The 14,614-nt window shown below is 42.0% G+C and overlaps 1 protein-coding gene across 10 annotated transcripts in view; it reads right to left on the bottom strand.

Moving 5' to 3' along the window:
• The window catches only part of sns (nephrin adhesion molecule sticks and stones), a 436,207-nt gene that overhangs the window by 152,763 nt on the left and 268,830 nt on the right, over positions 1–14,614 (bottom strand). The window lies entirely within an intron of this gene.

A 14,614-nucleotide genomic window follows, 5' to 3' on the forward strand; every position in this document is an offset into this window, starting at 1 on the left:
CATCTTATGATAATTGTAAGATTAATCTTGGAGATAAGGCGTGTGACTGATTGAACTGGATTCAGCTGGATTAGGACGGAAGCCGGTGGCGAGCTCTGATGATCACATCATACATCAGAATTTCCTGTCAAGCTAGTTTAACAATAAAGATTCTGATCAAGAGTTATTTTTCACAAGATAAGACGCGGAACCTATTCAAGTAAAAGAACGTAACAAGCAGTATACTTAGAAATAATGATTCAGGGAAACATTTTGAGAAACGAATTTATAAACGGTTGACGGCATTAGATAATGAGGAAATCCGTGCTTTATACGATCCTATTATTCTTATTTTAGAACATACGGATTGAGCCTTACAGCATCTTCGTTTTTGACATTTAACACGATTCTTTGAACGAGGACTAGCTGTCAGTCCTCGCCAGCTCTCTGTCTGAGTAGTACTTCACAACACAGTAAACGGGGCACACGTCGAGTGGGATTCGAACCCACGATCCCAGTGTCAGAGCAGTTAATAACCATGCAATGGACGGCTCGGCCATTTTATAATACTAGAGCACAGCGCTCCTTTCGGAGCTCCTCAGGGGGTTGGTCAAGTTTTTAAAACGCAATCAACCCCCCTTCGAGGGGGTTGGTTCGTTTTAAAATCTTGTGTAAGAAACTAAATCGACCCCCCCGGAAGGGGAGTTAAAACACTTGACCAACCCCCCTTCGGGGGGTTGGTTGCGTTTTAAAATCTTGGGTAAGAAACTAAACTGACCCCCCCCCGAATGGGGGGGTTAAAACACTTGAACAGCCCCCCTTCGGGGGGTTGGTCAAGTTTTTAAAACGCAACCAACCCCCCCGAATGGGGGGTTAAAACACTTGACCAACCCCCCCATCGGGGGGTTGGTTGCGTTTTAAAACCTTGGGTAAGAAACTAAACTGACTCCCCCGAATGGGGGGTTAAAACACTGGACCAACTTCCCTTCGGGGGGGTTAGTTTAGTGTCTTATTCAAGTCATTTGTTTATTCGTCATTGTTGTGTTGGTACAACAATGCCGAGTAAACAAATATAACGAGACATTATTTGATGACGTCCTTTTTTGACGACGTCGACAAATCACAAATTTTTTATAGTAGAGATTAATACTGAAGATGGCCGTCTACTGGGTTGTTCAGAGGTCCTCGAGGCACTAAGGACCTCTGAAACGTTGGTTAGCATCGACCAGACTACACAGCGCAACAACCCAGAAGACAGAAATCTTCATACTAAGAATCGCCCTGATGACAGAGGCAGTATGACCTCTGAAACGTTGGTAAACATCGACCAGACTACACAGCGCAACAACCCAGAAGACAGAAATCTTCATACTCTGATGACAGAGGCAGTATGACCTCTGAAACGTTGGTAAACATCGACCAGACTACACAGCGCAACAACCCAGAAGACAGAAATCTTCATACTCTGATGACGGAGGCAGTATGACCTCTGAAACGTGCGTTAACATCGACCAGACAACACAGGGCAACAACCCAGAAGACATAAATCTTCATACTCATCGCCCTGATGACGGAGGCAGTATGACCTTTGAAACGTTGGTTAACATCGACCAGACTACATAGCGCAACAACCCAGAAGACGGAAATCTTCATACTCTGATGACGGAGGCAGTATGACCTCTGAAACGTTGGTTAACATCGACCAGACTACACAGCGCAACAACCCAGAAGACAGAAATCTTCATACTCATCGCCCTGATGATGGAGGCAGTATGACCTCTGAAACGTTGGTTAACATCGACCAGACTACACGGCGCAACAACCCAGAAGACAGCCATCTTCAGACTCACAGTCGTGACAAATCCGAAAACCTACAAAACGAATCCAATTACACTCGTATGGTTAAGGTGGACTGAATACGTAGGTTGGAAGGGGAACAAGAAATTCATACAAAATTTTGATCAGGCAACTTCTAGGGTGGATGTGAAAATAACTTGTAAACACAACGCAGATACCGTATCAGCTCAGGGTCGTGTCCAGCGGCGCGCTCTAGCGTCAGAGATATTAAACATTCAGTTTCTACCATCAAAGGACTTAATTGAAGCCTTACCAAAGGAATGTGAAATTGTTAAGAAGGAAATTGCCCCGCTCTGCAATAAAGACAAATAGTGGGGGGCATAATCTTTATGTAGGCTGATGGACAGATAAGCCGGGACAAGTTCTAGAGAGATTTGTTGCTATGGAAACCAGCAGATCGATGCGCGCAGCCTCGTTCTCTGCTTCTTCTAACTTTAGTTCAGTGGTACAACAATGCGAGTCGCTTGATTCTCAACAGACGGTTCTACTGTACAGCCAATCGCGGTGCTGGAACGAATGCGTCATTATTCTCAGCCATTACACGACGCAGCATAACGGTAATGCTATGTCAGAATGGCCGCCATGTTCTTAATGGCAAGACAACTGGTTTCAATAGACGCTTAGTGGTGTGGACTTCCATTGCAAAAATTTAAACGAATGTAATTTTGAATTCTACCGGCCCGATATAACCCCTAACTAACTAACTAACTAGATGGCTTACCGAACCCGAAGGTTCATCACCGAAATAACCAAAGCCCTCCACCGGACCCTGTCCTGGGCCAACAAAATCCAGTTTCCTTCAACTCCTATCTCCCATAGATCCCGCCTGAGATTATCCTCCCATCTACGTCTAGGTCTCCCCAGCGGTCTCTTCCCTTCAGGTTTCCCAACCAGTACCCGGTGCACACCTCTTGTCCCATCCATGCGCGCTACATGTCCCGCCCATCTCATTCTTCTTGACTTAATCACCCTGACAATACTGGGGGAGCAGTACAGATTTTTAAGCTCATCATTATGCAGTTTTCTCCATGCCCCATCGTCTTCTCTCCTAGGCCCAAATATCCTCCTCAACACCCGATTCTCAAACACCTGCAATCTGTGTTCCTCCCTTTGAGTGAGAGACCATGTTTCGCACCCATACAAAACAACAGGCAAGATTATTGTTTTGTATACTTTAATATTCAGGTTCTTAGAAATCAGACGGGAAGCCAAACAAAGCCAACAAAGAAATGTATAGATTTTCTCAAAAACTGATCATCGTACAAGCAATTGATATCTAACAGAAGATGCAACTAAGTTTTCAGGTCATACAGAGTCGAATATTAATATTGCTGTCCTCCGGGTTGCTGAGTCGTGTAATCTGGCAGAAGTTTGCAAACGTTTTAGATGTTCTTGCTGCTTGCCTGACGATGGAGCCGGGAGAAATTCTGTAACGTCGATAAACTTCTACCTGAAAACACGGTACAAGAGCCCAGAGGAAATCATCTTCGACATAAAACGTAGTCCTCGTTGGTTCTGTGGCTTTTACCAGGAACACTCTCCAATATGTTTCACATTTAACGGAATTTAAAAATAGAAATTTATACATATGATTACTTAACTTATCTCTGCACATACGGCAGTGCGCCTGTTACAAACTAGAATACAACCCCCCATACGTGTCTTACATATTGCACATAAGACAGCTTTTAAGGATAATCCTGTGACTTCGAAGAATTATATTGGAAAGTTAAACCATGTTAAAAAAGATGGAGACACTTAAATAAAACTGAATAAAAATTTTCTTGGATATTATCCATCGTCTAGTAAATATAAAACGTAAAAACGACGTTTCGGAGATGGGACTCTATCTCCGTCTTCAGGTTGCTCTATCTAGTGGGCCCAACTGTGTAGGAACCTGAAGACGGAGATAGAGTCCCATCTCCGAAACGTCGTTTTTACGTTTTATATTTACTAGACGATGGATAATATCCAAGAAAATTTTTATTCAATTGACTCTTCACCATCGTCAAGAAGTTTTAGATTTGAAGTTGTAACCTCGATTACAATTAATTGCGAGAATTAAAGAAACAATCAATTGTCTAGAAAATAACATAATTGACAAACAAAAAGTTCTACCCGTTACTGAAGATGTCTGTCTTCTGGACCCTGTAGACTCTGAAATGTCAATTAATTTTTTACCAGACTTCAAGGCGCCAACATCTCAGAAGACAATCCATCTTCAAACTCGCAGCCATGAGAACCTAAAATAACGTCGAAATGCTGTTATTGTTCCATAGAGACGTATTTGGATCTAAGACAAAGAATAGTTGTAGGAAGGGGGTCGGGTATTGTGTGATAAATAGCTGCAGTGTAGAGCATTACAATGACAGATTATACTTCACAAATGCCACGTGGAACTCCACATAACTGAACCTGGGTTCACGATCAACTAAACGACCGATGATTGTGGAACATGCCATTTACGATAATGATTACGATGATAGTGATAATGAAAACAAAAATAACTAATGGATACTTTGAAAATATGACAAAGTTCAGATATTTGGGGCCGAGAGTAACAATTCAAAATTTGATTAATGATAAAATTAAGAGTAGTTTAAAATCGTGTAATGTTTGTTACCATTCGGTTGGTGTCTAAAAACGTATAGATTAAAATATACAAAACTATAATTTTGCCCGTAGTTTTGTATGGTTGTGAAACTTGGTCTCTGACAATACGGGAGGGACATAGACTGAAGGTATTTGGGACCAGAATGCTGAGGAAAGTCTTTGGAACTAAGAGGGATAAATTACTAGGAGATTAGACTGATGAAGTCAAGGAGGACGAGATGGGCAGGGCATGTAGCCCGCATGGGAGAAAAGGAAAATGCATACAGGAGTTTGGTGGGCAAACCAGGAGGTAAGAACTCACGAGGGAGACGAAGATGTAGGAGGGAGTATAATATTAAAATGAATCTTAAAGAAATAGGATTGTTTGGTGTGGACTGGATTCATCAGACTCGGGGTATGACCTCTGAAACGTTGGTAAACATCGACCAGACTACACAGCGCAACAACCCAGAAGACGGAAATCTTCATACTCTGATGACGGAGGCAGTATGACCTCTGAAACGTTGGTTAACATCGACCAGACTACACAGCGCAATAACCCAGAAGACAGAAATCTTCATACTCTGATGACGGAGGCAGTATGACCTCTGAAACGTTGGTTAACATCGACCAGACTACACAGCGCAACAACCCAGAAGACGGAAATCTTCATACTCTGATGACGGAGGCAGTATGACCTCTGAAACGTTGGTTAACATCGACCAGACTACACAGCGCAACAACCCAGAAGACAGAAATCTTCATACTCACCGCTGTGAAAACCTCAAATCATTTAATAAAGATATTACAGCAGATGGCGTGTATCAGCTGTCATTACCACGATGTGGCATTATCTGTCCCCGACATGTTACATTACGACGAACAGCTTCCAAACACAGTCGCTTTCCAATCTTCAAGCAGCTTACATCGGCACAAAAAGCGATCCTCTCGGACAGCGACTAATATGGCAGCAGGGTTACAAACGTCTCGCACACTAAACTAGGAGACGTGCTTGCAGGTAGCGACATCTCTTTGTAAGTCCATCAATTAGACTGAACAAAAATACAAATCGGAAAACATGTGCTACTGTCAGGAAGCAGTGCCGAGGTAAACACGGGCGGTGGTAGAGACATCTGTCAGCGTGGGAAGCAATTGGCGTGTTGGTCTGGCTCTGAAGTCGAATTAATGTGGAAGAGACGTGTCAGTTGAGTCACTTCGTGAACTGCTTACTGGATTCGTTCAAGTCGAATTTAGATTTTGAGTGTGTTAATAGCGAAACGTGTTAGCGTTGCTTGTGAATGAGGAAGTATTTTAGTGGCCTGGCGAATTAGGGGCGAATATTTGTAAGGTATCAGTTGAGGCAGAAAGTATGGAACACTGATGGTTAGGTTAGGTTTGAGTGAATATGTAAACGAGTTTATTGGGAATGGAATTCGTATAGGTGTAAAGAGGGCCAGTGAGTTCGTGGCTGGAGATTTGTATCCAATTCCTCGTTGCTTACCATGAACGCCAACGAGCATTTAAAAATCGAAACCAGATATTCGGTCAGTGGAACAAACAGTGGCCGGCAGAGAATACGGTGTTAATGCAATTGCAATGTACAAGAGGTTCCATTTTTCATTCAGCAACCGTACTTCTGAACACAGAAACGCCTAAATTAATTCCACAAAACCCGTTAATATTTGCACGTTCTAAGCTGTTCGATTCCACGACACAACATGGCCCTGTGACCTGTCAGTTCAATATTCCTTTGGATTTATTTTAAATCCTTTGTATTAGAAGCAAATATTCCGATGATTTTCAAGATCAAAAGTTGCGACTGTACTGCTTCTTGACAAATTTTCTTAATTTATGAACGCAAATATTACTATGTGTCGACATTGCAGTAAGCATCTAAATTCTACTCCAAAATTATACAGGGTGAGTCAAAAATGTTTACAAACTTCGTGTGCGTGTTCCAGGATCAAAAATTAGAAAAAAATGTTCCTGTGAGCATGGGGTAGCAAATGTCTCATTTTCGAAATAATAGCTAAAATTAATTTTCAATGAATGGTTTTATGTCAAAGTGAATGCAGCTTTCTTCAAAGATTTTTAATTAAATATTTTTGCAGGAATTGTTGGCGACATGCTTATTGGTCCACACATGCTTCCATCGCGTCTAAGAGGACTTTCATAAGAAGACACTTGCCACGTCTTCTTGAAGATGTACCACTGAATACAAGAAGACAATGTGGTTTATGCACGACAGAGCCCCAGCACACGTCTCCCATCGCGTCAGATATCATCTTAATGAACAGCACCCTCAGCCATGGATTGGGCGTGGTGGCCCAGTAGCATGGCCACCGAGGTCACCGGACCTGACATCATTGGACTTTTATCTGTGGGGTCACTTGAAGTCCGTCGTTTATGCATCACCCATAAACAATGAAGACGACCTATGGGGACGTGTCTATTATTTCGAAAATGAAACATTTGTGACCCCATGTTCATAGGAACATTTTTTCTTATTTTTGATCCAGGAACACGCACACAAAGTTTGTAAACATACTTTTGACTCACCCTGTATTCTGAAATAACGTTCTCATCAACAATTAACAATTTCCTTCCGCCTAAATGAACTTCTGGCAAACCGGTAAAGTAAAGTAAAGTTTGTCCCACTATACGCCATGTAGGCGTTTGGGGTGAGAGGAGGTATAGCTCCTCTCTTCCTTGACCTCGGCACTAGATGGGGGTGAGTGGTCAGCATCACGCCCCGGCCGGCTTTACCCCCGGGAAAGGACCCCGGTACCCATTGTAGAGGAGGCTGGGTGGGCCCCAGAGCCGGTCTGGACGCAGAGGCTAGAGGAAAAATCCTCTGCCCCCGTCGGGGATCGAACCCCGGTCGTCCAGCCCGTAGCTAGTCACTATACTGACTATACGCCTTCAACTTTCTAAACCTCTTTATTTTACTCTAACCTTAAATGAAAATGACGAGTAAGGAAAAAAAAACATGGAAGCCTTAGGAAGAACCAAGAGTCTATTCGGTTACACTCGTTTGTCTGCAATTATTCCAAATACTTAATTCCACGATATTATTTTTTTCAGTCTCACTCATTCTCTACATATTAATTATAAATTTAGTGTTCTGTCTGACGACAGGTCCATATGAACAGGATCCTTCCATCCTTTTCTCGGACTGGGACCTGTTCATATACGTTCTTGGCAGATGATCCAGAAGTGGTTTGCCACTGCCTTTTTCTGTGTGTGAATGGAGTAATTGTTGGGATGCCACGGAGGAAAACTCAGTGTTGCCTAGACCACGGCCTTGCCCAACACAAGTTATAAATTCGGGCACCGCCGGGAATCGAACCCGAGACCCCAGGATTTCAAGGCCAGCGTTCTAACCGCTAGGCCACCGTGGCTCATTCTCTACATACAAACAAATAATATAAACGACCTATTTTATATCTGTAACTTACAACTTCGATGTGCTATTTATTAAGTGGAATTTGAGGTTTTCATGACGGTGAGTCCAAGGATGGCCGTCTTCTGGATTGTAGCGCCGCGTAGTATGGTAGAAGCTGCATGATGATGGAGGCAGCAAGGACCTCCGAAACGTTGCTAAACTTTTACCAGATTGCACGACTTTAAACACAAACGACAGCCATTTTAGTTTTATTTATTAGTCGAAATACCCTCTTGAGATATCCAGTTGTTCCTCCAAGACATAGAAAACACGGGGACAGATTTCTTTTATCCATTAATAAATATTTGCTATCCGACTGTAGTCTGTGCACACGTTTCTAAAATTCAAATTTGCCTTCTGGCTTACAGATTCTGCGGTTCTGCCTAAATTTCACTACATCGGTGGATATGGGCTGCTTCTGTCACATGCAGCTGCCTGAATATATTCAACAGACTCAACGGTGTAGCAGTTTCAGATAGCGCTGTATCTGTCTGGTTGACGTCCAAGAAGATTCTTCTAAATTAAAATTCTAAGTCCTAATTAAAATCAAAATAATCATTTATGTAAAATGTATTGTTACATTAAAAATAAATGCTAGTGACGTACTTAAGTTCTTAATCGACCACTCGAGATATCTCGATACATCTTTCTTTACCCTTCTCTGATATGAAGTCGCTGCCTGTGGATTCGATAAACAGCAAAATCGATATAGGGAAATCCCCCAAAGACCTCCTTATTTAATATTTTTTATTATTTAAAAAATATTTTAAAACAAAGATGTCTGTCTCCTGGGTTACTGCGCCGTGTAGTCTGGCAGAAGTTAACCGACGTTTCAGAGCTCCTTGCTGCCTCCATCATCAGGACGATTGCTCTTATGATGGAGACAGAAAACAACTATGAAATAAAATAACTGTTTGAAAGAGTTGTAAATATTATTTGATGGAGAGACTATTTCGGCTGCCTAACATGGATTCGCCTTTAAATTTCAAACTGGTAGCAGAACAAGAAAGGTTCGTTCAACACCGCATATACCAAATCCTTCACTCAGCCAATACAATTTAAATACATTTCTCACAGCACATATCCTGAAGATCCAATTTAATCCTTCCCAATACTGTGGTCTGTATTAACCATTTTAAAACTTCAAATACCGCAAGACTTGCAGAAACTCACTGGTCTGGCCACTGACTGGTTTCCCGTCTTCAACCTAGCAGTGAATAGAGAAAGTAATTTTCGAAGAAAAAAATCAACCGAGTCCCCTCTCGAAATTAAATCCAATAATTAATATGGTGCAAGGTTCTCTCTGAAAACCTCACAGTTCTTCGTCTATTCAAGAAATATCTTCCTTTCACTGATCCCAAACGTTCACACTGTACTATGTCCACAAAAGTCTCTACCTTCAAACGATTTAATCTAGCCCACACGCCCATGCCAAACTGTCATGTTCTAAAACTGCCTTCCCATATACGACTCTCTCTCCAAAGAAATCTAACCCTTGACATTTCCCAACAAAACGCTGTATATATTTATCATTTCCAACGTCACAAAATCACGAAAATTGCAGTTTCCAGAAAAATTCTTTGTCCTCCTTTAACAGCCACTTAAGGAAATTAATTACATCAGTCATGCTTAAACCGAAATTACTTTGACGTGCGAAATGACATCCCAGAAGAACCTTGATGACACGCCATTCATACCAGTTTCATAAACTTACAACCTGACGAGATAGCAAAAAGAAACCACAATTCTTCCAACGACGGGGCTTAGTCACTGGGTCGGAGCTGTTCTTCTGCAGCATAAAATTTTCATGGGGACAAAGATTGCTTTCTGTTCCCCGTCTCACACACTTTTATTGCGCTCAATAAATCTGAGGGGAGCAAAAGTTTGTCGATTGAAAGCACTGGACCATGACGGGTGCAAAGGTCAAAGCCGACAGACTCACTTCGCTCTCCGGAGGAGGGTGAAATTAGACCAAAGAAAATGCAAAGCTAGCGGTTAGGTTAGGTTAGGTGAGACAGTCTGAAAGGTGAGATTATAAGTTATTTTTCAGGCTCCAGCGTGTCTTAAGCGATTTCCTAGAAGGTACACAACCCTTATGACCATGATCATTTTGGGGCAACAATGTCCTCTGCACCACGGTGGTCTAGCGGTTAAAACGCTGGCCTTATAATCCTGGGGTCTCGGGTTCGATTCCCGGCGGTGCCCGAATTTATAACTTGTGTTGGGCAAGGCCGTGGTCTAGGCAACACGGAGTTTTCCTGCGGGGGCTTCCCCGGTTTCTCTGTGGCATTCCAACAGTTACTCCATTCACACACAGAAGAAGGCAATGGCAAACCACTTCTGGATCATCTGCCAAGAACGTATATGAACAGGTCCCAGTCCGAGAAAAGGATAAAAGGATCCTGTTCATATGGACCTGTCGTCAGACAGAACACTAAATAATATTAAAATGAGGTGGTCTAGCGGTTAGAACGCTGGCCTTGTAATCCTGGGGGTCTCGGGTTCGATTCCCGGCGGTACCCGAATTTATAACTTGTGTTGGGCAAGGCCGTGGTCTAGGCAACACGGAGTTATCCTCCGTGGCATCCCAAAAATTACTCCATTCACACACAGAAGAAGGCAATGGCAAACCACTTCTAGATCATCTGCCAAGAACGTATATGAACAGGTCCCAGTCCGAGAAAAGGATGGAAGGATCCTGTTCATATGGACCTGTCGTCAGACAGAACACTAAATAATATTAAAATGAGGTGGTCTAGCGGTTAGAACGCTGGCCTTGTAATCCTGGGGGTCTCGGGTTCGATTCCCGGCGGTGCCCGAATTTATAACTTGTGTTGGGCAAGGCCGTGGTCTAGCCAACACGGAGTTTTCCTCCGTGGCATCCCAAAAATTACTCCATTCACACACAGAAGAAGGCAATGGCAAACCACTTCTAGATCATCTGCCAAGAACGTATATGAACAGGTCCCAGTCCGAGAAAAGGATGGAAGGATCCTGTTCATATGGACCTGTCGTCAGACAGAACACTAAATAATATTAAAATGAGGTGGTCTAGCGGTTAGAACGCTGGCCTTGTAATCCTGGGGGTCTCGGGTTCGATTCCCGGCGGTGCCCGAATTTATAACTTGTGTTGGGCAAGGCCGTGGTCTAGCCAACACGGAGTTTTCCTCCGTGGCATCCCAACAATTACTCCATTCACACACAGAAGAAGGCAATGACAAACCACTTCTGGATCATCTGCCAAGAACGTATATGAACAGGTCCCAGTCCGAGAAAAGGATGGAAGGATCCTGTTCATATGGACCTGTCGTCAGACAGAACACTAAATAAAAAATAAATAATAAAAGTCCTCTGATAACAAAAGTGCAACAATTCTCTAAGGACATTGCTGTTCAATGATGACATTTTAACACCGACCTTCGTGGTGTGGCCTGAAGAACAACTTTCCAAACGTGTTTTAACTCTTCCTGTCCAGTAATATAACTCAGTACACATTTTAACAATTTATATATTTAACATAAACATTAAGACATACAACTGGTTTAACTTAAAATTATTCATTATTATGCCTTTTTTCCATCGTCCCTGTTTAAAAGAAGAAACCACGACGTTTCGGAAACTGTCTCTGCTTTCGTCTTCAGACGAGAGGTGTCTACTCAGTTGGGTCCTAGAGCTTGTCTCCATCACTGGACAGCATACGCCATCCAACTGTCTCAACATATCCACCTGGGTTCAGATCTTGACAGCAGATGATATTAAGAATATGGTAAAATAAAAATTATAGGACCACTCATAAAACTCTAAAAACACAATAGCAGCGAAAACGTAATAATTGACATCGAATCAAACCCAAAAAAGGGGGGTTTCAACCCCAGCCTCTAAGTCGCCGAAGGAAATTAAAACAAACTTCATAAAACAGTATATAACCTAGGACAGATATTCCAAAGGAAACTATCAGTAGATACTAAACTACACTATTGCTGAATTCTTTGTTTATCAGAGGTATCGATACGGGCGATATTTCCAGACAGGGTTCACTGATGAAGTTCGTCAAACACGCCATGTGGGCCGATTTTTTGTACTTTTTATAAATACCTTTGCCTTCGATTCGTGGAATCTTCGCTTCATTTAAAACAATCCAATGGCCCTCCTCATAACCATGTTTGGCCAGTCTTGATTTCTCCAGTAGACCTTGCTTGAAGTTGTATCTGTGTTCTCGAAGCCGTAAGGCCTCTGGTATTCCTGTTTCTCCAACGTGGCTTCTGCCAAATTCGTGGGGGGTACTCTAAACTTACTGTGCCGTTCGTTGCAGACCCCTTCTTGGTCTAGTTCTCACGAGTGAGTCCCTCAGGGTGTACTTTGTTGTGAAAATTGTCCTAATATTGTACTGATTCGCAATGCTTTTAAATTTCTCTGAAACATCCTTTACGTAGGGGATGAACACCGAACTAACGGGCTTCATTTTGTTTTCCTGGCTGACTTCTTCCCTTGAATGTAGTAGTAATTGAATTTAGGAACCGTTGGGGGTATTCACTAAGCTGAAGTTCGCGGCTGATCATCCATTTCATTGAATAAGTCCAATCTTACTTGGCACATAGTAACAGCTCTTTTGTGTAAACTTTGAACATGAGCTGGATGATTTGAATCAAAATTAAGATGAAGGCCAGTTGAGTAGGTTTCCTGTAAACGTTTGTGTTCAGTGCCAGTCCAGAAACGGAATACTCCGATCTGATTCTATTTCCATTGTCAATTGGATGGAGGGTCTCACACTATTGATGTGATTCAAGAAATCCTGTGACCTCTCTGGACCATGTGGCAATATCACAAACGTATCGTCTACACATCGGAGCCAATGCGAATCTTTGTGAGTCCCCTTGTCAGGAGCCAATGTCTCAAAATGTTCCATGAATATGTTCGAGACGACTGCAGATAAAGTATTTTCCCATAGCCATGTCATATTTCGTTGAAAGAACGTGGCCTCCACCTGGAAGTAGGTATTCCTTAAACAAACTCCCAGTAACTCCATGATGGCCTCAGTCCGCAAGATTGATTGTTCCGCCAGATAGTGAATAATTTTAAGTGTAATCCACCATCGTCAGAAGCCTTTAGAATTGAAGAACTGGTTACAGTTTACACCATTTCTTGAGTTACCTCATTCATAAAAGAAGCGGTATTGAAGAAAGTGAATTAGTGCCATTCTGATGTCGAAACCTCACGATTTGTGACAGTCGGGTCCTGGGATCACTGGCGATTGATTTCGTTAGCGGATGTTTCAGCGAGTGATAGGTAAATGGGTAACTGTACCTGAGTCACTAAGTGAGTTATTTGACGATGCAACTAAGCAAGTGAGAGTGACTGGGCGAGAGTGAAACTGAGTTAGTAAGAGTGACTTAATGAATGGTTAACTGATTGAGTGACTGGACGAGAGTGAAACTAAGTAAGAGTGACTTAATGAATGGTTAACTGATTGAGTGAATGGGCGAGAGTCAAACTGAGTAGGAGTGACTTAACGAATAGTTAACTGACTGAGTGACTGGACGAGAGTGAAACTGAGTTAGTAAGAGTGGCTTAATGAATGGTTAACTGATTGACTGGGCGAGATGGAATCTGAGTTAGAGTGACTTAACGAATGGTTAACTGATTGAGTGACTAGGCAAGAGTGAAACTGAGTTAGTAAGAGTGACTTAATAAATGGTTAACTGATTGAGTGACCGGACGAGAGTGAAACTTTGTAAAAGTGGCTTAATGAATGGTTTACTGATTGAGTGAATAGGCGAGAGTGAAACTGAGTTAGTAAGAGTGACTTAATAAATGGTTAACTGATTGAGTGACCGGACGAGAGTGAAACTTTGTAAAAGTGGCTTAATGAATGGTTTACTGATTGAGTGAATAGGCGAGAGTGAAACTGAGTTAGTAAGAGTGACTTAATAAATGGTTAACTGATTGAGTGACCGGACGAGAGTGAAACTTTGTAAAAGTGGCTTAATGAATGGTTTACTGATTGAGTGAATAGGCGAGAGTGAAACTGAGTTAGTAAGAGTGACTTAACGAATGATTAACTGATTGAGTGACCGGACGAGAGTGAAATTGAGTAGGAGAGACTTAACGAATAGTTTACTGACTGAGTGACTGGACGAGAGTAAAACTGAGTAAGAGTGACTTAACGATTGGTTAACTGAGTGACTGTGACAGTGTGAACTCAGCCAGGAAGCGATTTTGCTAATAGTGAGTGGTAACTCTCCAAGTACTGTTTCATTGACGCTGCGTTGCTTACTCCTCGCAAAGCTGAAATTCTGAAGAATTAGAGCGAGAAGCCGTCTTGGCCTTTTCAAGCTCTACCCCACATAACTTTAAATAGACGTGTTTATTCTTTCCTCAACATGGAAATACACTCAAACGGTCTGCTAAAACAAATCAGGAGTACGCCCACGATTTATTATCACAAACACAAGCAGAATAATGCGTTATTATTCGTAGTGAGGAGAATTATCTCCCTTAAATTAAACATTAGGTGAATTTGCATAAAGGCATGAAGCAAATGTTTATCTCAGACGTTAATTACAACGGATATGAGGCATGTAATAAACGCCCAGGAAATGTGCAAACTCCAGAATTAAACTACTAATATATAGCGCAAATTGGAAACAACTTTCCTTGCTTGATAACCTTGAAACAACACATTTACATAAGAACATCCTAAATATACTAAGTTTTCATAACAAAATATAAGTTAATAATAAA

The sequence above is a fragment of the Zootermopsis nevadensis genome, unplaced genomic scaffold (genome assembly GCF_977971745.1).
Source record: "Zootermopsis nevadensis isolate Lab colony 2312 unplaced genomic scaffold, Znev_1.0 Znev_ptg000022l, whole genome shotgun sequence".
Lineage (NCBI taxonomy): Eukaryota > Metazoa > Arthropoda > Insecta > Blattodea > Termopsidae > Zootermopsis > Zootermopsis nevadensis.